At 41.4% G+C, this 25,617-nt stretch overlaps 1 long non-coding RNA gene across 3 annotated transcripts in view; it reads left to right on the top strand.

Moving 5' to 3' along the window:
- LOC147350104 (uncharacterized) overlaps window positions 1-10,622 on the top strand; it is a 28,974-nt gene extending 18,352 nt beyond the window's left edge. The window contains exons 2-4 of one of the 3 annotated variants that reach the window (XR_015149171.1): window positions 8,220-8,302; window positions 8,385-8,477; window positions 10,369-10,622. This is a non-coding gene — a long non-coding RNA (uncharacterized LOC147350104). The remainder of the gene's footprint in view (window positions 1-8,219; window positions 8,303-8,384; window positions 8,478-10,368) is intronic. The other 2 variants (XR_015149169.1, XR_015149170.1) reach the window with 2 other exon arrangements.
- Window positions 10,623-25,617: the final 14,995 nt, after the last annotated feature.

Raw genomic sequence — 25,617 nt, 5'->3', positions numbered from 1 at the left:
AGAACACCCAGGGCCGATCTCCTTCAGAATGGACTGGTTGGATTTCCTTGCAGTCTAAGGGGCTCTCAAGAGTCTTCTCCAACACCACAGTTCAAAACCATCAATTCTTCAGTGCTCAGTCTTCTTCACAGTCCAACTCTCACATCCATACATGACCACTGGAAAAACCATAGCCTTGACTAGACGGATCTTTGTTGGCAAAGTGATGTCTCTGCTTTTGAATATTCTATCTAGGTTGGTCATAACTTTCCTTCCAAGAAGTAAGCATCTTTTAATTTCATGAAGTTTAGTTAGTTACAATGTTGTGCTAGTTTCTGGTGTGTGGCAAAGTGATATTTCATATTCTTTTCCATAATAGTTTATTATTAACTATTGACTATAGCTCCCAAATTGCTACTGGAGATCAGTGGAGAAATAAATCCAGAAAGAATGAAGGGATGGAGCCAAAGCAAAAACAATACCCAGTTGTGGATGTGACTGGTGATAGAAGCAAGGTCTGATGCTGTAAAGAGCAATATTGCATAGGAACCTGGAATGTTAGGTCCATGAATCAAAGCAAATTGGAAGTCGTCAAGTAGGAGATGGCAAGAGTGAACATCGGCATTCTAGGAATCAGCGAACTAAAATGGACTGAAATGGGTGAATTTAACTCAGATGACCATTATATCTACTACTGTGGGCAGGAATCCCTTAGAAGAAATGGAGTAGCCATCATGGTCAACAAAAGAGTCCGAAATGCAGTACTTGGATGCAATCTCAAAAATGACAGAATGATCTCTGTTCATTTCCAAGGCAAACCATTCAATATCACAGTAATCCAAGCCTATGCCCCAACCAGTAACACTGAAGAAGCTGAAGTTGAACGGTTCTGTGAAGACCTACAAGACCTTTTAGAACTAACACCCAAAAAAGATGTCCGTTTCATTACAGGGGACTGGAATGCAAAAGTAGGAAGTCAAGAAACACCTGGGGTAACAGGCAAATTTGACCTTGGAATATGGAATGAAGCAGGGCAAAGGCTAATAGAGTTTTGCCAAGAGAACACACTGGTCATAGCAAACACCCTCTTCCAACAAAAGAGAAGACTCTACACATGGACATCACCAGATGGTCAACACCAAAATCAGACTGATTATATTCTTTGCAGCCAAAGATGGAGAAGCTCTATACAGACTGGGAGCTGACTGTGGCTCAGATCATGAACTCCTTATTGCCAAATTCAGACTGAAATTGAAGAAAGTAGGGAAAACCATTAGACCATTCAGGTATGACCTAAATCAATACATTATACAGTGGAAGTGAGAAATAGATTTAAGGGACTAGATCTGATAGATAGAGTGTCTGATGAACTATGGACGGAGGTTTGTGACATTGTACAGGAGACAGAGATCAAGACCATCGCCACGGAAAAGAAATGCAAAAAAGCAAAATGGCTGTCTGGGGAGGCCTTACAAATAGCTGTGAAATGAAGAGAAGTGAAAAGCAAGGGAGCAAAGGAAAGATATAAGCGTCTGAATACAGAGTTCCAAAGAATAGCAAGAAGAGATAAGAAAGCCTTCCTCAGTAATCAATGCAAAGAAATAGAGGAAAACAACAGAATGGGAAAGACTAGAGATGTCTTCAAGAAAATTAGAGATACCAAGGGAACATTTCATGCAAAGATGGGCTCGATAAAGGACAGAAATGGTATGGACCTAACAGAAGCAGAAGATATTAAGAAGAGGTGGCAAGAATACACAGACAGAACTGTACAAAAAAGATCTTCATGACCCAGATAATCACGATGGTGTGATCACTGACCTAGAGCCAGACATCCTGGAATGTGAAGTCAAGTGGGCCTTAGAAAGCATCACTACGAACAAAGCTAGTGGAGGTGATGGAATTCCAGTTGAGCTAGTGCAAATCCTGAAAGATGATGCTGTGAAAGTGCTGCACTCAATATGCCAGCAAATTTGGAAAACTCAGCAGTGGCCACAGGACTGGAAAAGGTCAGTTTTCATTCCAATCCCAAAGAAAGGCAATGCCAAAGAATGCTCAAACTACTGCACAATTGCACTCATCTCACACGCTAGTAAAGTAATGCTCAAAATTCTCCAAGCCAGGCTTCAGCAATACGTGAACCGTGAACTTCCTGATGTTCAAGCTGAATTTAGAGAAGGCAGAGGAACCAGAGATCAAATTGCCAACATCCGCTGGATCATGGAAAAAGGAAGAGAGTTCCAGAAAAACATCTATTTCTGCTTTATTGACTATGCCAAAGCCTTTGACTGTGTGAATCACAATAAACTGTGGGAAATTCTTCAAGAGATGGGAATACCAGACCACCTGACCTGCCTCTTGAGAAACCTGTATACAGGTCAGGAAGCAACAGTTAGAACTGGACATGGAACAACAGACTAGTTCCAGATAGGAAAAGTAGTACATCAAGGTTGTATATTGTCACCTTGCTTATTTAACTTATATGCAGAGTACATCATGAGAAAGGCTGGACTGGAAGAAGCACAAGCTGGAATCAAGATTGCCGGGAGAAATATCAATAACCTGAGATATGCAGATGACACCACCCTTATGGCAGAAAGTTAAGAGGAACTCAAAAGCCTCTTGATGAAAGTGAAAGTGGAGAGTGAAAAAGTTGGCTTAAAGCTCAACATTCAGAAAACGAAGATCATGGCATCCGGTCCCATCACTTTATGGGAAATAGATGGGGAAACAGTGGAAACAGTGTCAGACTTTATTTTTTGGGCTCCAAAATCACTGCAGATGGTGATTGCAGCCATGAAATTAAAAGACACTTACTCCTTGGAAGGAAAGTTACGACCAACCTAGATAGCATATTGAAAAGCAGAGACATTACTTTGCCAACAAAGGTCCATCTAGTCAAGGCTATGGTTTTTCCAGTGGCCATGTATGGATGTGAGAGTTGGACTGTGAAGAAAGCTGAGCACTGAAGAATTGATGCTTTTGAACTGTGGTGTTGGAGAAGACTCTTGAGAGTCCCTTGGGCTGCAGGGAGATCCAACCAGTCCATCCTAAAGGATATCATCCCTGGGTGTTCTTTGGAAAGAATGATGCTAAAGCTGAAACTCCAGTACTTTGGCCACCTCATGCGAAGAGTTGACTCATTGGAAAAGACTCTGATGCTGGAAGGGATTGGGGGCAGGAGGAGAAGGGGACAACAGAGGATGAGATGACTGGATGGCATCACTGACCCCATGGATGTGAATTTGAGTGAACTCTGGGAGTTGGTGATGGACAGGTAGGCCTGGGGTGCTGCAATTCATGGGGTCGCAAAGAGTCGGACACGACTGAGCGACTGAACTGAACTGAACTGAACTGATAGCTCCCTGTGCCATCCCTGTTATTTAGGTTTTATTATAGCAATGTGTATCTGCTAATCCCAAACTCGTAATGTATCCCTACCTTCTCCCTTTCCCTTTTGGTTGCCATACGTTTGTTTTCTGTGTGTGTGTCTGTTTCTGTTTTGTAAATTTGTTTGATCAGCTTTTAGATTCCATATGTAAGTGGTACCCTATTGTATTGTCTTTCTATATCTGACTTCACTTGGTAATCATCTCTAGGTCCATCCATGTTGGTACAAATAGGATTATTTCAAAATGCTCCTTTCTAATACCTTTCACTGACTAATGCTAGGCCTATCATCTGAAAAAAAATCTAAATCAATTTTATCTCATCTTCTAAAGTAGAGATTTGATCTAGGACTTAAAATGTAATTTTTATAATTCACAAATAAGCCCACTTAGGGGAAACTGTGTCAATTAGCAGGCTTTTGACAACAAAACACAGCCCATTTGAATCAATGTAGTTTAAATGGGGGTTTGTTAACACATCTCAGGTCAGAAGAACCCCAAAAGTAACTGGTTCCAGAGGTGGTTAACATAACAGCTCTGGGCAGTTTCTCTGTCTTTCTCATGATTCTGGCTTCACAAGCATCACTTCCTTACTAAATAAAGTAGAAAAGCAGGAGCTGGAGGGATTTTTCTTTTTATCCAGAACTTTTTATACTGTTAATACTTTCAGCGGAGGGAGTTCCTTGCAGTGGCTAAGATTTCACATTTCCACTGCAGGGGCATGGGTTCAGTCCCTGGTTGGGGAACTAAGATCCTGCATACTGCATTGCTGTTGTTCAGTTGCTAAGTCGTGTGTAACTCTTTGCAGCCCCATGGAACGCAGCACGCCAGGCTCCTCTGTCCTCCAATATCTCCCAGAGTTTGCTCAAACTCATGTTCATTGAACTGGTGATGCTATCCCCTTCTCCTTTCGCCTTCAATCTTTCCCAGCATCAGAGTCTTTTCCAGTGAGTCAGCTGTCCCCATCATGTGGACAAAGGATTGTAGCTTCAGCTTCAGCATCAGTCCTTCCAATGACTATTCAGAGTTGATTTCCTTTAGGATTGACTGGTTTGATCTCCTTGCAGTCCAAGGGACCCTCAAGAGTCTTCTCCTACATCACAGCATGCTGCTAAGCAGGGCCAAAAAAAAAAAAAGAGATTCTCAGCAGAATATTCCTCTTTTTCTTCAAGGGCTAGGACTGGGTCACCTGCCAACCCTAAACCAGTCACTTTCAAAGGTAAGTGAGGATACCATGACTGGCTAGGAGTTAGGCCAATTAATTCTCACCTGGACAGAACTGGAATTCTATTCCCGGAAACGAGGAGAATGGTTGTTGGGTAGTTAACTGATGGTGTCTACCAAAATTTCTTAATCCAAATTTGAAAATTAAGTCGTATAATAAATTGATCTGGTTTTTCCTAATATATCCCATGCCAAAGTATGTTTATATAAGACTTGAAATGTATTTCATCAACCATAAAATCCACCCATTTAAAGTGTACAGTTGTTTTTAGTATAGTCACAACTATGCAAGCCTCACAATTTAATTTTAGGACATTCCCATCACCCTAAAGAGAAACTTCATACATATTAGCAGTAACTCCCCACTTCCTCTCTTCTGCCTTGGCTCCTTTCTGTCTCTGTTTGTCAATTCTGGACATTTCACATAAATAAAATTATATAATCTGGGATCATATTTGACAAGCTCTTTTGCTTAACATAATAATGTTCATTCATACTGTAGCGTGTGTCAGTATTGCATTCTTTTTTTAAAATAATATTCCGTTTAAAACAATATTCCAAATAATATTCCATTTAAGACAAACCCATATTTTTTTATCCACTCATCAATAGAAGGAAGGCATTTAGATTGTTACCAGTTTTTGGCTATTGCCAATAATCTTGGTTTAAGCATGCCAGTCCTTGTGTGAACACGTGCTTTCAATTCCCTTGGGAATATACTTGGGGCTGGAGTTGCTGAGTCATGTGGTAACTCTATGTTTAGCATTTAGAGCATTTACCAAACTATTTTCCAAAGCAGCTGCATCATTTTCATTCCCACCAGCAATGACTGAGGGTTCCATTTTTTCCCACATAGTCATGTACACTTGTTAATGTCATCTTTTTAGTATTATTCTCCTAGTGGGTGTGACATGGTATCATATTGTGGTTTGTCTTGCATTTCCTTTATAACTAATGACATTGATCATCTTTTATTTTTTCATGTGTTTGTATAGTTTTCTCTGAAGAAATGTGTATTCAAATCTTTGTCCATTTTAAAATTGATTTATATGTCTTTTCATTGTTAGTTTTTAAGAGTTGTTTGTGTATTTTGGTCTTAAATCCCTTGTCAGATATATGATTTGCAAATATTTTCTCCCATTCTGTAGACTGCCATTTCACTTTCTTGATAGTGTTCATGAAACACAAAAATTTTAATTTTGATATTGTCCAATTTGTCTACTTTTTCTTTTGTTACTTGTGGTTTTGGTTTGTATTTAATAAATCATTGCCTAATCTAAGGCCACCTCATGTGAGGAGTTGACTCATTGGAAAAGACCCTGATGCTGGGAGGGATTGGGGGAAGGAGAGGAAGGGGACGACAGAGGATGAGATGGCTGGATGGCATCACTGACTCGATGGATGTGAGTCTGAGTGAACTCCGGGAGTTGGTGATGGATAGGGAGGCCTGGCATGCTGCGATTCATGGGGTCGCAAAGGGTCGGACACGACTGATCGACTGAACTGACTGACTGAATCCAAGGTCACAAAGAATTACTTGCATATTTTATTTAAGGACTTTATAGTTTTAACTTTTACATTTAGGTCTATGAAGACATTTGAATTAATTTTTTGTGTGTGGTGTGAGGTCAGGGTTCAGTTTCATTTTTAGGCATGTGAATATGCAGTTGTCCTAGAACCATGTGTTGAGTTCTTCTCCAGAATTGTTTGGCTATTCTTGATCCCTTGCATTTCCATACGAATTTTATGATAACTTTGTCAGTTTTGCAAAAGTCCACCTTGGATGTTGCCAAGACTGGCATTACATTTGTGCATTAATTTGAGAAGTGTTGCCACCTTAGATAAATTGTCTGTTGGTCCATGAACATAAGATATCTTTCCATTATTTAGATCTTGAATTTCTTTCAACAATGCTTTGTGGCTTTTAGAGTTTAAGCTTTGTCCTTCTTTGTTAAATTTATTCCTCAATATTCTATTTTTATGCTGTTGTAAATAGAATTGTTCCCTTTATTTTTAGATTGTTTCTTGCTAGTGTGCATGAGTGCGTGCTAAATCACTTTGGTTGTGTCTGACTCTGTGCGACCTGAAGAACTGTAGCCTGCCAGGCTCCTCTGTCCACAGGATTCTCCAGGCAAGAATGCTAGAGTGGGTTGCCGTGCCCTTCTCCGGGGCATCTTCACCCAGGGACTGAATCCATGTCTCTTATGTCTCCCGCACTGGCAGGCCGGTTCTTACCACTTGCTAGTGTACGGAAGTAGAACTGATTTTTATGTACTGATTTTGTATACTGACAGTTTGTTGAATTTGTTTATTGGTTTACATCTAATCGATTTTAGTAGATTCTTCTGGATTTTGTATATATAAGATTGTATCATCTGCAAATAGAGATCTTTTCACTTATTCTATTCACTATTTCACTTTTTAAAATTTCATAAAAGTGATCTCTTCACTTTTTCGATCTGGGTGCGTTTTATTTCTTTTTCTTGCCTAAGTGCTCTGGTTAAGTCCTCTAATACAATGCTGAGTAGAAGCAGAAAGGGTAGACTTCTCTGTCTCAGTCTTAGTTTTAGAGAGAAAAGCTTTCAGTTTGCCCACATGCTGCTGCTGCTGCTGTTGCTTCTGCTAAGTCACTTCAGTCATGTCCAACTCTGTGTGACCTCATAAATGGCAGCCCACCAGGCTCCTCTAGCCCTGGGATTCTCCAGGCAAGAATATTGGAGTGGGTTGCCATTTCCTTCTCCAATGCATGCACGCATGCTAAGTCGCTTCATTTGTGTTCGACTCTGTGTGACCCTATGGACAGCAGCCCACCAGGCTCCTCCGTCCAGAGGATTCTCTAGGTAAGAATATTGGAGTGGGTTGCCATTTCCTTCTCCACTACATGATGCTAGCTGTGGATTTCTCATAGATTTCCTTTATCAGCTGGAGGAAGTTCCCTTCTATTCCTAGTTTGTTGCCAAAATACTATTTAACTACTCTATGTAAAGAAGTTGAATCAGTTTTCATTAAAAAAAAAATTTCCTGTCACCTTTTTTCCATTTTTCATTTACTCAGAAAATGTTTATTGGGTCTATCTTTAGTAATAGAGCAGTTTAAAGAATTACTCAAGAAATTGTCTAGTAGGATGTTCACTTTCACCACCTTCTGTAGCCACCAGAATTTCTCTCTCCTTTCCCTTCTTTCTCATTATGAGTTATTAATAATTTACACTTAGTGTAAAATTATATCAAGGTGTTATTGGCTAAGAAGTATTGCATTTCAAACTTTTCTCTAATTGATGTATAAAGATTTTTCCAGTTAAAGAACTTTATGCTTCCTTAATGATTCCTTACACTGCTACCTACTCTGTTTAAAGAAAACAAACCAATATTTGATATTAAGTCATCGTTAGTAAAATGATATACAGAAGCTCTTTTAGAGTTGCAGAGAGAACCTCAGTTACTTCTGTCTGATGTTCAGTTTCCTATCTGTTGACATCAGTTAGTTTTGGAAATCAACCTCATGAACGCTGAGTTTGGGTGATGTTCAGCCTGGAAACTAAATAAACAGAGGCATGAATGAGCTTGGCAAACCAGCTCTGTTGCCTCAGAGAGATGCTTTATTTATTTATGTCCAACCTTCTTTCAGGAAGGATTTAATGCCACTTAAATTAAGTGTTGAAGAAATTGAGACACTATGAAAGTGAGAGCCGGAAAGGCCAGCTGCATCAGGTCTGTGGGGCTGTGTGAACTCCCTGCCTGGGTTATTGGAGACTCCACTCCTCCCAGAAATTGATGCTACTGCTCTTGCCAGCAGGGATTGAGGAAGATGATGGCCCTTCCTTCAGTTGGCCCAGAGGACGTGAAGGTGGTCTGAACCTCTTGCTACACTGCCAGGACTGTAGAGGTAAAAGCTTTGTATTTTAGAGGGAAAAGTGTTCAGTTTACCTACATGATGCTGCTGCTGCTTCTGCTGCTAAGTTGCTTCAGTCGTGTCCGACTCTGCGACCCCAGAGATGACAGCCCACCAGGCTCCCCCGTCCCTGGGATTCTTCAGGCAAGAACACTGGAGTGGGTTGCCATTTACATGATGCTAGCTGTGGGTTTCTCATAGATTTCCTTTATCAGCGGGAGGAAGGTCCCTTCTATTCCTAGTTTGTTACCAAAATACTATTTAACTACTCTATGTAAAGAAGTTTAATCAGTTTCCATTTTAAAACAATTTCCTGTCACCTTTTTCTGTTTTTCATTTAAGTTTTCATCTACTCAGAAAATGAGTAATTTTCTCAGTTCTGAGTAATTTTCATTTACTCAGAAAATGGGTTTCATTTACTCAGAAACTACATGACTGGTGTCCCAAGTCCTACACACAAGAGCAAGAACATACCTGCTGCAGAAGAGTCAAGTTGTAAGGTAGATGTCGACACTCTCTATCCTCTAACTTTCTGCCTCCTTCCCCTCCCCAGCATCTATTGGAGAGGAAGGGAAAAAAGACTTCAAAGTCACTGCTGACTACAGCCTATCAGGGTGAAAGGATTTTAGGAGTGGAGAAGGCTATGAAATCACACTCTCTAAATGCATGTTTGGGAGGTGAAGTGAATGAAATGTTGAGCAAGATACTCAGTTCAAATCATGGCTCACCCATCTCCACCTGCTGCCTGGCACAGAGGAGGTGCTCGGAAAACAACTGTCCTTAGAACTGAGGATCACCTCCTCATGCAAGTATTCTTGCCTGGGGAACTCCATGGACAGAGGATCCTAGCAGGCTATGGTCCATGGAGTTGAAAAGAGTCAGACATGACTGAACGACTAACCTGTTCACTTTACTTTCTCCTTAAACAAATGGAGTACAATGTCTCATCCATCTTAAATCCTAATTTAAAATGGGAAAATAAACTGTAAAAATATTAAGGATAGATCTTTAGCCTACATTTATCTATAGTATGGGAATCCCATGGATGGAGGAGCCTGGTGGGCTACAGTCCACGGGGTTGCAAAGAGTCGGACACGACTGAGCAACTTAATTTTTAACTAATTTATCTATAGTATGTGTCTGTGTGTGTATGTGTTAAGTCACTTCAGTTGTGTCCAACTCTTTGCTACCCTATGGACTGTAGCTTGCCAGGCTCTCTGTCCATGGGATTCTCCAGGGGAGAATTCTGGAGTGGGTTGCTATGCCCTCCTCCAGGGGATCTTCCTGACCCAGGGATTGAACCCATGTCTCTTATGTCTCCTGCATTGGCAGGTGGGTTCTTTACCACTAGTGCCACCTGGGAAGCCCTATCTGTAGTATATAATAAGCATAATAGGCAGTATTAATTGTGGTGCTAAAATGTGCCCCAGTTCATATTCACATATACTCCTCTTGAGGTAACTAGATTAGCAGAATGAGAATATTATGTATGGGTGTGTCTCTGATGTGTATGACACAAGTGACTACTATTTCACATTTTGTAATTTATCAATCATACCTGATTCTTTCCACTAAAAAGATGAATTCATGCTACCAACTGGTTTGGAACTAGGAACCTGAATTCCTGACAGCATCATGGATTCTCCTTCGTAGACTTGTCTGTATGATTTCTTTGATGTCAAAGGACTCAGCAATTAGTGTGCATAACATTAGTTCTACTGGTTTATTGATGAATTTTTTCTAATGCATTTTACCCCATTGGGGGGTAACATGTATTTTCCGAAATTTTTAATGAGACACCCCCTATGTCTTGCTTCATGAAGCACTCTGTATTCCCATATTTGCTCCCTTGCCACTTCTGATATGGTTCACATCTCATTTAAAGCTTCCACGTCTGTTGGATTTCACTGGTGATCCACTGGTTAGGAATCCACCTGCTAATGAAGGGGACATGGGTTTTGATCCCCAACCTGGGAAGATCCCACGTGCCTTGGAGCAACTCGGCCGAGCCCCAGAACTCTAGAGCCTGTGTTCTGCAACAAGAGAAGGCATCCCAGTAAGAAGCCCGTGAACCGCAACTAGAGAGGAGCCCCGTCTCACTGCAACTAGAGAAAGCCCACAAGCAGCAACAAAGACCCAGAACAGCCAAAATAAATAAATAAATAAATAAATAAATAAGTAAAAAAAAAAAAGAAGAACAGAGAAAGCCTTCACACGTGTTACATATTATTCCATTGCAATGGTTGGAGAATCAAGTACTGACCTCTTTTCTTATAAAAATAAAAATGATCTTGTGTCTTGCCTATGCGTGCTCAGTTGTGTGAGGCTGCTAAATCCATGAAATTTTCCAGGCAAGAATACTGGAGTGGGTTACCATTTCCTACTCCAGGGGGTCTTCCTGATCCAGGGATTGAATCCACATCTCTTGTGTCTTGTATCTTACTAGAAAAAAATAAAACTAGAGCCTGTAAATTAGGATCAGACCTTCTTACTAATTTAAAGTAACTGCCCTTTTCCCTTTTTGTCTGTTTCTTATCTATGTTGCTTCTTGCACATGCTGCATGGACACATTAAGGATAGAAAGCAACAGAACGTTCTACCTCTTTGGAATGTCTCAGGCCCTGATCAGTTTGTTTACTTTCAATCTTTTAAGCAGTGAGTTTTTTTTTTCCCCAGTTAAGGTGGCAGAAAAACATGTATTTTTTTTTTTTTTTAATGAACGTATGAGAAGAGACTCCCTGGTTTGATTCCTGGGTTGGGGAGATCCCCTTGAGAAGGGATAGGCTACCCACTAAGTAAAGAAACTGCTTGCAATGCAGGAGACCTGGGTTCGACCCCTGGGTCAGGAAGATCCCCTGGAGGACGGCATGGTAACCCACTCCCGCGTTCTTGCCTGGAGAATTCCAGGTGCAGAGGAACCTGGAGGGCTACAGTCCATGGGGTCGCAAAGAGTTGGACAAAACTGAGCGACGAAGCACGCACGGAAGAGGAGACTAGGACTTCTCCCTAAAAAGAATTTATGTCTATTTAGCAAAGCTTCATTCTTATAAAATTAGCTCAACTATGGACTTGATTTACTTTTCCATAAGTTGGTGGGAGAGTGTTTTTGCATTCTGTTCTTTTAAAAAGAGTGTTGTTTTCTCACCCTTTATATCACACTTCTTTGCTTTTTCTAATGAGAATATGAAACAAAAAAGAGCATTTCTCAGCTTTGTAGACAATATCACCAGAGCTATTTTTAACTTAGGTTTCTGCAAATAACCTGCCTCTTTTGTAGAGAAGGAAAAAAAATCGGTGTTTCAAATTAGAAAATAAAGTTGTATTCTAGGGAGTTTATGTATATTTATAAGAGATTTTAAAGGAGACAAAATCCCCAATTCTCACAGTATTAGATTTCCCACCCCTGCATATATGCAATAACACTGTGGAGAGGCATTAACTTTACAGTCTTTCCATTTTTAATTTTTCTTCTCCTTCCCCTCCTTGCACCCCTCCCTCTTCTTCTTAATTTCTTTTGAATGAATGTTGTGTCCCCAAAGAATTGACAGGGGGTGGGGGATTTCTTTTACCAGAAAATTTGACTTTGCTTACCTCAAAGTGCAAGGGTGCTTAGTCTCTGAGTCGTGTCCGACTCTTTGAGACTTCATGGACTGTAGCCCTCCAGGCTCCTCTGTCCATCAGGATTCTCCAGGTAAGGATACTGGAGTGGGTTGCCATACCCTCCTCCAGGGAATGTTCCTGACCCAGGGATCGAACCCAGGTCTCCCGCATTGCAGGCAGATTCTTTACCGTCTGAGCCACCAGGGAAGCCCTACCTCAAAGTAGATCTGTGGAACGATGTGTGACTGAGTGACAGTTACGGAGTCAAGTCACAACTTGTGCTGTAATTCTAGGTACTTTCTTGTTTTAGGATTTGGTCTTGTGGTAAATGCAACTTAAAAATAAACCTTCTTTGGCTGAAAAAAATACTTTTGTTATTGTAAGAGAAGATGTTTCTCAATATTTCAGCTAAGTATGGGGATATTTTTAGTAATTTGGGAAAACTAACAAACATAGCATCTCTTCAGATCTAAATTAAGGATTCACTTTGGATCTAAAATTCGAGAACAGGTGTAATTTTTCATCTTGGGTTTTGAGTAAGACAAAAACCAGAAAGTCCAAATATCTGAGAAAATCTACTCTCTTGTGTTAGGACACAGATGAGTGAAAACCTTTGCTAGAAAATTCACTCCAGGTTTTAGAGTTGATTTTTCCATCTGACGTCGTTCAGTTGCTAAGTCATGTCCGACTCTTTGTGACCCTATGGACTGCAGCATGCTAGGCTCCCCTGTCCTCCACTATCTCCCAAAGTCTGTTTGAATTCATGTGTGATTTCAGCCATGTTAGCTGTATTAGCTGCTTCTTGCCACCATAACGCTCTGTAACAAATGACCCAAGAACTCAGTAACATCTAATAATATGCTTCCATGGGTGTGCTTGGTGTTGGCTGTTCTCGTATGGGCTCACCTGGGCTTGTCTTCAGCTGTGACTTAAATCCGGGATTGCTTCATCTATTTCTCACCCTCCTTGGACCAGCATCACTTATCCAAGACGTGTTCTTCTTATAGTGATGGCAAAAGCATGAAAGTGTCAGCCAGAACCATGCAACCACACTTTAACTTTCTACTCATGTCTTGTCCACTACATCCCTTTTCCCAAACTAAATCCCATAACCCTAACCCAACAAATATGGGATGACAAATATGGGATGGAGAAAGTATACTTTGCTCACAGAGGGGGTTGTGTGTGTGTGTGTGTGTGTGTGACTATTGACTGAGTAGTCATCTGTCCAAACCTACCATTATTAACCCTTCTAAACCCTCATTTTCCTCATCAATAAAGTGAGGACAATAGCAATTACTTCCCTGGATTGTGGTGAAGATTAAGTGAGACATTGCACAGAGTAGCAGCATTTCCTGAGATAGTATCTGTTATCATCATCAAAAGGACTATTATAGACTCCTGAAACAACCTAACGGAAGGGATGTTAAGCCATCCTTTAATATTTTCAAGTGTAAAGAAGAGTTGCAAAAATAGTACAAAGAACTTTTGTATGTGCTTCACCCAGATCACTAGCCCTTACTGTTCTGCCCCGATTGCCTTTCCCAGACCCTGTGACATTGTTGCAGACAGCATGTTGTTTATCTCTAAACTTTTTTGTGTATATTTCCTAAGAACAAGGGCAGTCTGTTATATAACCATAAATATAAAATTTGGAAAATCTTACATTGATTCAATATTATCAAATACACAGTTCATATCCAAACCTTGCCAACTGTTTCACTAATACTATGGCAATTCCTTCCCCCTGCCCCATCTACCTGCCCCTAACTCAAAGCCTTCTCCAAAATGTCACATTGTATCTAGTCATCATGATTTTGTTGTTGTTGTTCAGTTGCTCAGTTGTGTTCAAGTCTTTGCGACCCCATGGACTGCAATACGCCAGGCTTCTTTGTCCTTCACCATCTCCCTGAGTTTGCTCAAACTCAGGTCCATTGAGTCAGTGATGCCATCCAACCATCTCATCCTCTGTCAACCCCTTCTTCTGCCTCAATCTTTCCCAGCATCAGAGTCTTTACCAGTGACTCAGCTCTTCGCATCGGGTGGCCAGAGAACTGGAGCTTCAGCTTCAGCAACAGTCCTTCCAATGAATATTCAGGGTTGATCTCCTTTAGGATTGAGTGGTTTGACCTCCTTGCTGTCCAAGGGTCTCTCAAGACTTCTCCAGCACAATTTGAAAGCATCAGTTCTTTGGCACTCAACCTTCTTTATTGTCCAACTCTCACATTCATACACAATTACTGGAAAAACCATAGATAGACTAGATAGTCTTTGACTAGATAGACCTTTGTTGGCCAAGTGGTGTCACTGCTTTTTAATATGCTGTCTGGGTTTGTCATAATTTTTTTCCCAAGGAGCAAGTGTCTTAGTTTCATGGCTGCAGTCACCATCTGCAGTGATTTTGGAGCCCAATAAAATTAAGTCTGTCATTCTTTCCATTGTTTCCCCCATCTATTTGCCATAAAGTGATGGGACTGCTTGCCATGATCTTAGTTTTTTTGAATGTTGAGTTTTAACCCAGGTTTTTCACTCCTTTTTCGCCTTCATCAACAAGCTCTTTAGTTCCTCTTCATTCTGCCATTAGGGTGATATCATCTGCATCTCTGAAGTTGGTATTTCTCCCTGCAATCTTGATTCCAGCTTGTGATTCATACAGCCTGGCATTTCACATGATGTACTCTGCATAAAAGTTAAATAAGTAAAGTGACAATATAAAGCCTGAGGTACTCCTTTCCCAATTTTGAACCAGTCTGTTGTCCCGTGAATGGTTCTAACTGTTCCTTCTAGACCTGCATACAGATTTCTCAGGAGGCAGTTAAGGTGATCTTGTGTTCCCACTTTTTAAGAATTTTCTGATTTGCTGCAGTCTACAGTTAAAGGCTTTAGTGTAGTCAATGAAGCAGAAGTAGATGTTTTTATAGAATTCTCTTGCTTTTTCTAAGATCCAAAAGATGTTATCAGTTTGATCTCAGGTTCCTCTGTGTTTTCTAAATCCAGCTTGAACATCTGGGAGTTTTCAGTTCACACAATGTTGAAGCCTAGCTTGAAGGATTTTGAGTATTATCTTGCTAGTCTGTGAAATGAGCACAATTGTACTGTAGTTTGAATGCCATTTTGTACTTGCCTTTATCTGAAGCTGGTCTTCAACCTTTCCTTATATTATTTTCCATATCACTTGTTTTAAAAGATTATAGATCAGTTCTTTTGTAGACTCAGTGTGGTTTTGTCACACTTTCTAGTAACATTAGGTTATGCATTCTGGGCTTCGTTGGTGGCTCAGAAGGTAAAGAATCTGCCTGCAGTACTGAAGACCTATGTTTCATTCCTGGGTGGGGAAGATCCCCTGAGAAGGAGATGGCAACCCACTCCAGTATTTCTTGCCTGGAAAATCCCATGGACAGAGGAGCCTGGAGGGCTGCAGTCCATGGGGTCACAAAAAGTTGGACACAACTGAGTGATTAACACACATGCTTTCTGGGCAAGTCCTGCGTGACCAACACCATGTTCTTCCTAGTACATCACATTAGGGGACACTCAATGTCCATTTGTCCATCTGAAGATCCCCTGGAGGAGGAAGTGGCAATCCACTCCAGTATTCATCCCTGGAGAAGTCTATGGACAGAGGAGTCTGGTGGCTTGCAGTCCATTGGATCACAAAGAGTTGGACATGACTGAGCGACTGAACATGAGCACGTAGTTAATTTACAAGGTTGTGCTAGCTTCAGGTGTACAGCAAAGTGATCAGTTTCCTTTTCAGATTCTCTTCCATTATAATTTATTACAAGAAGCTGAATATAATTCCCTGTGCTATGCAATAGGTCCTTATTATTTATGTCAGGAATTTCTTTGAAATATGTAAATATCCTATGGTTCTTCATACATTCACCCTACATCTCACAGGCATGGATAATTCTTCCTTGAATCAGTTATGACTCTTGGTTGTTCTATATTTGTTAGTTAGCATTCTGCTATAGAAATTCCCTTTCCCTTCTCCTTCATTTATTTTTTTTAATGAACTTGTATGTGTACAATGTACAGGTATGAACCTGTACACTTTTATTTCATGAGTTAGAGGATATAATGCAAAATGTTTAGTGTATTTTGTTGTTCAAATTGTCCCATATTTGGTCAGTTAGGTGGCCCTCCAAAGTGGCTTCCATGCCCTTTTGATTACATCCTTACTTTTCTCAGGTTTTGGTCTAACAATTTGTTCCAAGCTCCTGTTGTAGTTTCTTACTGTTGCCCTAGAATTAGTCATTTCTCCAAGGAGCCCTAGTTTAATATATTTCTTTACCTTCAGGCTGAACTGCATTAATTAAATGAAAATGTAGCTCCTAAGCCTAGTAACTCAGGCTCAATAACATTATCATGAGCACTCTAAGGAACTTTACACTCAAAGAAGTTTCACTGACTTTCACATAAGAATTTCAAGTTGACGGTACTATAAAATATCGTAATTTGTTAAATTGACTCAGCTCAGCTCAGCTCAGTCGCTCAGTCATGTCCAACTGTTTGCGAACCCGTGGATTGCAGCACGCCAGGCCTCCCTGTCCATCATCAACTCCCGGAGTTTACTCAAACTCATGTCCATCGAGTTGGTGATGCCATCCAGCCATCTCATCCTCTGTCATCCCCTTCTCCTCCTGCCCTCAATCTTTCCCAACATCAGTGTCTTTTCAAATGAGTCAGCTCTTCACATCAGGTGGCCAAAGTATTGGAGTTTCAGCTTCAACATCAGTCCTTCCAATGAACATTCAGGACTGATCTCCTTTAGGATGGACTGGTAGGATCTCCTTTCAGTCCAAGGGACTCTAAAGAGTCTTCTCCAACACCACAGTTCAAAAGCATCAATTCTTCTGTGCTCAGCTTTCTTTATAGTCCAACTCTCACAACCATTCGTGACTACTGGAAAAATCATAGCCTTGACTAGACGGACCTTTGTTGGCAAAGTAATATCTTTGCTTTTTAATATGCTGTCTAGGTTGGTCATAACTTTTCTTTCAAGGAGTAAGCATCTTTATATTTCATGGATACAGTCACCATCTGCAGTGATTTTAAAATCACTGCTAAATTGACTAATGCCCCCAAATTGCATTGTTCATTAATTGACCACATCAATTACATGTAAATATTATTCATTGTAACAAAAAAGATGTAACCTGATGATTCCACACTGCACTGTATAGATACATATTATCATATCATAGACACTCCTGATAAGTTTTTTCCCTCCTGGGAAAAAATGTAAATGAAGAGTAAGACATAGAAGTCATCAGTTCTTGTACTTGCTGTTACTTTGTGTATGTTAAAGCGATTCCGAGTCCCTATCAATAGTATTTTCTTTTTTAAATCACAAACAATTAAATATGGTAAAGAATCTGGAACACTGCCTTGACCATTGTGGACTACTGTAGGAGATGGTTGTTCTCTGGCTGAATATCACATGGAAACTACTGTGAACTTCTTAGAAGAAATAACTCTTACAGCACTAGTAGGAACCCAGTAGGAATACCTTCCTACTAACCAATCAGTGAACTAAAATGGATGGGAATGGGAGAGTTTAATTCAGATGACCATCATATCTACTACTGCAGCCAAAAATCCCTTAGAAGGAATGGAGTAGCACTCATAGTCAACAAAAGAGTCTGAAATGCAGTACTTGGCTTCAGTCTCAAAAATGACAGAATGATTTCCATTTGTTTCTAAGGCAAACCATTCAACAACACAGTAATCCAAGTCTATGCCCCAACCACAAATGCTGAAGAAGCTGAAGTCGAACAGCTCTATGAAGACGTATAAGACCTGCTAGAACTAACACCAAAATGAGATGCCCTTTTCATTATAGGGGAAAGGGAAAGCGAAAATTGCTCAGTTGTGCCTAACTCTTTGCGACCCCATAGACTATACCCTCTATGGAATTCTCCAGGCCAGAATACTGGAGCAGGTAACCTTTCCCTTCTCCACTGGATCTTCCTGACCCAGGAATCGAACCAGGATCTCCTGCATTGCAGATGGATTCTCTACCAACTAATCTATGAGGGAAGCTATGAGGGAAGCCATCATAGGGACTGAAATGCAAGAGTAGGAAGTCAAGAGATACCTGGAATAACGGGCAAGTTTGGCCTTGGGGTACAGAATGAAGCAGGCAAAGGCTAATAGAGTTTTGTCAAGAGAATGCACTGGTCATAGCAAACACCCTCTTCCAACAACACAAAAGAAGACTCTACACATGGATATCACCAGATGGTCAATACTGAAATCAGGTTGATTATATTCTTTGTAGCCAAAGATGGAGATGCTCTATAGAGTCAGCAAAAACAAGACTGGAAGCCGACTGTGGCTCAGATCATGAGCTCCTTATTCCCAAATTCAGACTTAAATAGAAGAAAGTAGGGAAAACCACTAGACCATTCAGGTATGATCTAAATAAAATTCCTTCTGATTATATAGTGGAAGTGACAAATAGATTCAAGGGATTAAATCTGATGAGAGAATGCCGGAAGAACTCTGGACAGAGGCTTGTAACATTGTACAGGAGGCAGAAATCTAAACCATCCCCAAGAAAAAGAAATGCAGAAAGGCAAAATGTCTGAGGAGGCCTTAAAAACAGCTGAGGAAAAAGAGAGTGTAAAACAAAGAAGAAAGGGAAAGATAGACCCATCTGAATGCAGAGTTCCAAAGAATAGCAAGGAGAGATAAGAAAGCCTTCTTAAGTGATCAATGTGAAGAAATAGAAGAAAACAATAGAATGGGAAAGACTAGAGATCTCCTCAAGAAAATTAGCGATACCAGGGAATGTTTTAGGCAAAGATGTGCTCAATAAAGAAGAGAAGTGGTATGGACCTAACAGAAGCAGAAGAGATTAAGGAGAGGTGGCAAGAATACACAGAAGAGTTGTACAAAAAAGGTCTTAATGACCTGGATAACCATCACGGTGTGATCACCCACCCAGAGCCAGACTTCCCGGAGTGTGAAATCAAGTGGGCCTTAGGAAGCATCACTATGAACAAAGCTAGTGGAGATGGTGGAAACTGCCTGCCATTGCAGGACGCATAGAGATGGGGTCCAATCCCTGGGTTGGGAAGGTCCCCTGGAGGAGGGCATAGCAATCCACTTCTGTATTCTTGCCTGGAGAATTCCAGGGACAGAGGAGCCTGGCGGGTGACAGTCCATAGGGTCGCAAAGAGCCGGACACAAGTGAATTGGCTTAGCACACTATGCACGTAAAATAGACAACTAATGAGAGCTACTGTGCAGCTCAGGGAACCCCACTCAGTGTTCTGTGGTGACTTACACGGGAAGGAAATCCAAAAGAGGGGAGATATATGTATACGTATAACTGACTCACTTTGCTGTACAGTAGAAACTAACAGAACATTATAAAGCAACTCTACTCCAATTAAAATTAATGTAAAAAATACATACTCTACCATTTTAACAGAAATGATTGAAATATAAATTGGAGCATTTCTCAAAAAGAAATAGTAGTTGAATATAAAGCAGAAGTAAGAACTCTCTGAGCTCTCACCCCCTTGTCCTCCAGTCTGGGCCAGCTCTGAAAGCTTGGACTTCCAGCTCTGCCCCTTTCTGCGTGTGCCATTCAGACAAGTGTCTTGACCTCCATCTGCCTCCATGTTCTCATCTTTAAAATGGGCATCCTAGCAGTTCATCTCCCCTCATAACATTGCTGTGAGGCTTAGATAAGTAGACTTGTATTGATAACTCACCACCGAGCTTGGAATGTGGTAAGCTCCAGTAACTATGAGTATGCACACCGCACACACACCAGCACCCATGCCAAGGCTCTCCTGGGGCACTCTGCTCTTTGAAGCCTGTTTCGGCTCTTGTCCTAACACTAAAAATAGCTGAAAGGTCAGCTGATTGCTGAGGTCAGAGGTGGGAACTAAATTAGCGGCTGGGGGCTTGGAAATATTTCAGGGCCGAGGGTAAACGTTGGTGGAATGGAGTTCCTTCTCTTGGGTCCCTGAGACTCTGAGACTCTTGGAGGGTCCAGTTACTTCCTCACCAGTGGGTCAGCTGGCTTCTGAGAGGACATAGAAGTGAGGGGAGCCAGGCCTAGGGACACAAGGATCACAGGACTCATGAAGATGAAAGCCTCTGAAGATGAAAGGACAGTAAGCAGGAAGGAGGACCAGGGTACCAAATGTCAGGCTTTTAGCAGAAGTGGAAAGATGCTGTCAATGATGTTAATTCTGACTGTAAGCTTGTAAACTCTTACTCATCAGCCTCAAATGTACAATCAGGCAGATGCCAGGGTTACTATGTAGGGTTACTCTGCGAGGGCAAAGTCTCAGGGATGCTGTTAAAGCTCTTTTAAGAGGCTCCCCACCCACGAATATCCTGTAGTCTCTCTTTAGAGAGCCTCATGACGTCTTGCCCCATGCTTTCTGAATGTGGGCTCACGTGAGACGGCTCACCATCTCCCAGCCAGTCCTGGGTGGCCAGGTGCAAACTTAAACCCGAGGACGAAGAATAAGAGATGTGGCACGCAGTTTGGTCAGGGGCTGCCTTCAGCCACTGGCCAAGCCCTTCTGGTTTGTCCTGTGTATCTTCTTGGGATGCTTTGCAATCGATTGTGTGCCTAAGGAGACCACTCCTGGGATGCGAGAACCTCAGATGCGTGAAGGATATCCGGATTTTGATGTTCAGGCAGTTCTGCAATCCGTGAGCAGTGCAGGTCATGTTTGGTCATCCATCGTCATTTCATATCCGTGTTTCTATTTGTTTGCTTCGCTTGGACTTGTTACACTTCAATGTATTTTGTTGTGGTTACTTAGCTCCCTTAATCTGGCCCCAACATCTCCAACACGGTAAAAATAATTAAAGTCAAATATTGTCTCTCTTCTGGAAGAAAAATGATACCCAGGAATTTTTCACTGAGCAAATGGCTACCATGTCTACCTTGATGCTGCCTGCATTTTAGAATAACTATTACCTTCACCTCCCATAATAGGAAGAAAATGAACACTGATTTCTGTGGTGGATACATTGAAAGGTTTCCAATTCCACAATGCTGAATTGTTCAAATGGCGTGCCCCGTGAATGATCTCGTGTCAGTAACACAAAATGAAAAGCCCCACAGGCAATTGCTTTTCCTAATTCTGTTTGATTTTCTGAGAACAGATATCATTATTCAAAGCACATATGAAATCCTGCACCTGGGCATTTAAATTTGGGATTGAATCTCCCACAGACCTGAGCTTGAAAAAAGGCTTCAGGGAATTAGCGTTTTCCCAGCAGTGGATTTAATAACCCTGAAAAAGCGTTTGTGAGCCCTGCTGTCAGTCACAGAGCTCAGTTGTTTTAAAGTGCCGGACAAGGGAAGTAGATTTGATTAAGGAGATTTCTATTCCCCAACAAGGTATTTTGAAAATTGTAATAGATGTAAAGATGAATCACAGGTTACAAGATGATTTATAAGGTTTCTGTGAAGTTTGTCTTCTGGTTTATGGTATTTGGCACGCCATGTAAGCAGTGCCAGAAAAAAAAAAAAGTCTTAGCTTCTTGCTTTGGAAAAATACCAATCTGTGTGAAATCTAGAAAGGAAACTCTCTTCAATAATCATTATGCTCTTTCTTATACATCATTCATTCATTAATTCTTTTTCTTCTTTTTTAAATTATGAAAATATGATAATTGACAGGAGACTTGGAAAACATAGACCAATGTTACGTATGTGTGTTGAGCTGCTTCCGTTCTGTCTGACTCTTTGTGACCCTATGAACTATAGCCCATTTGGCCCCTCTGTCCATAGGATTCTCCAGGCAAAAGTCCTGGAGTGGGTTGCCATCCCTCCTCCAGGGGATCTTCCTGACCCAGGAATCGAACCTGAGTCTCTGATGTCTCCTGCATTGGCATGCAGTTTCTTTACCACTAGCAGCACCATATAGTTTCACTATATATTACAATTGTTTAAGTAGATAAATTAAGATTTTTTGGTTGGGGTTTCAATATAAAACTCTCAGAAATTAATAGAATGAATGCACAGAGAAGAACACAGTAGACCTGAAAAGCATGGCATAGTTAAGGTTTATACAATTTTCACACAACAGTCGGATACAAATTCTGTTCAAGTTCCTATAGACTATAAACTGGGCTACAGTGGAACATTCATTCTGCGTTTGGGTTTCATTGCTACTTTCCATGTTAGGTACAGAGCTCTTGCATGTGGTGGCTCTTGGGAGAATTTTGTAAGACAGATTGAGCATCTTTCTCTGGTATTTCTCTTTCCCTCATTCCAGGATCATGTGTCCGTATCCTCATCTACCTGCAGGACCAGCAGATCAGCGCATCAGTAAGGTGATAGCACCTGCAGTGTAGGCATGGGGTGGAGGCGTGAGTATGACAGAGGCAGGCAGGAGGGGGCTGCCGCTGAGCTGTCCTACTTTGCCATCCAGCTGTGATTGTACACGGGACAAAGTTGTGATTCCTTCAGGCCATATTGACCCTATCTTCATGTATTAAGGGAATATAAGCAGTAGAGCTTCTGGGTTTTCTAGAATGATTGCTTTGAATTGACACTGGAAATCTTAGCTGTGTACCTTCTGTGTCCTTTTAAATTTATAATCACCTCCATTGTGACTATAAATTCTTGTGAAAGAATAACAAGTGTTTGTTGATTGTCTAACATGTGCCAGGTATGTTCTATGTACTGGAGATATAACTGTGGGGTGCGGACGACAGAGGATGAGATGGTTGGATGGCATCACTGACTCAATGGACATGGGTTTGGGTGAACTCCGGGAGTTGGTGATGGACAGGGAGGCCTGGCGTGCTGCGGCTCATGGGGTCGCAAAGAGTTGGACACAACTGAGCGACTGAACTGAACTGAACTGAAAAAATCGTAGACTTGGTCCTCATTGTCATGCTATGGAGAAACCAGTTTAGTGGGAAGGAAGCCAGTGAATAAAGCACAACAAAAATGTGTAATTACAGACTGTGGAGGGCACAGCTCTCTGAGAAGAAAAGCTCAGCCTGCATTGAGTGATTGGGCTGCGAGCGGTGGGGATCAGGGAAGTCTTCTCTAGATGTGAATCGATGCAGTGACCTGAGGAAGGAGTGGGTACTGGCCAGACGAAGAGTTGAGCCCCAGAAGGCGGAAGACTCTGCGTGAGGACAGATCGCCACACCAGTGAAGGCTCCAGGTGCTGCTGGTGGCCCCTCTGTACTTCTCGGCATCCACCATACCACTGCACGCCCGGCTTCCTACAGCAAGCTTCTGCAACTCTCCATCTGAGCGCTTCTCTAGCACGTTCATCCTGTGCAATGCAGAGCAGATGGGAAGTCCTGGGTACGGGAGATCCCTAAGTAGCTGTTAGCTGCCAGTGACAAGAGTTGGAGTATAAATGCCCTGGCTCCCTCATCCCTCAGGTGGGTAACTCTGAAGCATCCCAGACTCCATCTCCTAAAAGTTCCCAGTGGGACCAAGCCCCTGTCATCTGCAGGGGTAACTTGTTTACAAACACATCCTGCACCACTCTTTTTCTCATCCTCATATCACACTCCCACTCCCCACCCAGTACTGCCTCACAAGTAGACTACTTGTCCTTGAATCCTGGTCTGCCCCTCGGGTAGCCCAACAGAAGCCAGGGAGGGAGGCGGAGGCTGAAAGGAACGCAGAGATCAGAGCATGGAGGCCTGGGGTTCTCAAGTATGGCCATGGAACCCCAGTATTGTCTGAGACCCTTTCAGGAAGTATGACAAGTCAAATCAAGTTTCCATAACAGGGCTAAGATGGTATTTGCCTTTTTCACCATCTTGATATGTCACTGTCAAAACGCAAATCAAGGGTGGGTAGAAAAGATATCCCATGCTCTTGGATTGAAAGAATTAATATTGTTAAAATGGCCACCCTACCGAAAGCAACCTACAAATTTAATGCAATAACTCAAGTTACTCAAGGGTGGGTAAAACCACTGTGGCATTAGCATGAATCAAGGCTGAGCCAGGAGTCACTGTATTCTCCATCACCATCATGTGCATCTTTATTGCATCTGTATATATACAGACTTCCCTGATGGCTCAGCAGGTTAGGAATCTGCCTGCAAGGCAGAAAACACAGGAGACACGGGTTCAGTGCCTGGGTTGGGAAGATTGGCCAACCTTGGGAGAAGGAAATAGCAACCTACTTCAGTATTCTTGCCTGAAAAATTCCATGGACAGAAGATCCTGACGGACTACAGTCCGTGGGGTCACAAAGAGTTGGACATGACTGTGTGACTGATCACAGCACATACATATTGAAACATATATTTTATTATATATTTATGAATTTTACTTCATATATAAGAATATATATATATAAGTTTAACTTTAAAATACCCTTGATGAAGCTATAGAAATCACTTGTTGTTTAGTCTCTGAGTTGGGTCCAATTTGTGATACCATGGAGTGTAACCCACCGGGCTCCTCTGTCTATGGGAATAGACAGTGGTTGCCATTTCCTTCTCCAATAAAAATGATTACTTCTTACTAAATCTCTCCTCTTGAATATAGTTTAAAAATTTCTGTGTAACAGAATGGGAAATACCCATAAAGTGCTCTGTATTCTCCAATAATTGTCTTGAGTTATGAGCTGAACTAGCCTCATGCTTCACAAAGCACTGGTTTTACTTGAGAGGATGACCGACAGATGATCAAACTATGATTATTCAGACTTAAATAGCTGCCAGATATTTTCTCAAAATGAACTAAGTAATATTATTTGTTGCCAATGAAAAAAACTGAGCTTCCAAGTGAAAACTAGCATTCTGGAAAACTTCTGTCATAGGTTAGGTTGAGAATTTCCTTAGTACCTCAAAACTTTTTTTGATGAGATGGATGGTGATATTGAGATGTGGTTTTGTGATATTGTGTAAATATGCTGTTACAACATTTGGAAGATCTGCCTAACTCAGCCAGTGTTTTCCAAATGACCAATGCCTAATGCTTCAACATCGTGAATGTATGCAAAGATCCATTCAGAGAGCAAGACAGTACAATAGATTTTAATATAATAGAAAATGAAAAGGTCACTGACATGAGTTTGTATTTCATTGCAACTTGTTGTTGATCAGTTGCTAAGTTGTGTCTCACTCTTTGTGACCCCATATACTGCAGCACACCAGGCTTCCCTGTCCTTCACTATCTCCTGGAGTTTGCTCAAACTCATGTCCATTGAGTCAGTGAGGGTATCTAACCATTTCATCCTCTGTTGCCCCCTTCCCCTCGTGCCCTCAATCTTTCCCAGCAATCCAGTGCAATTAACTGTTAAGAATGAATAGCATTGAAACTTGTATATTACCATATGTGAAATAGATCCAAGTTCGATGCATGAAACCGGGCACTCAAAGCCACTGGGACAACCCTGAGGGATGGGATGGGGAGGGAGGAGGGAGGGGGGTTCAGGATGGGGGACACATGTACACCCAGGGTCGATTCATGTCAATGTATGGCAAAAACCACTACAATATTGTAAAGTAATTAGCCTCCAATTAAAATAAATTAATTAAAAAAAAAGAAATGACCACATGCT

This window comes from Bos grunniens, chromosome 20, assembly GCF_055505025.1.
Source record: "Bos grunniens cultivar Pamir isolate PY7600 chromosome 20, Bosgru_T2T1.0, whole genome shotgun sequence".
In the NCBI taxonomy this organism is placed as follows: domain Eukaryota; kingdom Metazoa; phylum Chordata; class Mammalia; order Artiodactyla; family Bovidae; genus Bos; species Bos grunniens.
Note: the sequence above shows the minus strand (reverse complement) of the source record. Positions and strands in the feature narration are given on the sequence as shown.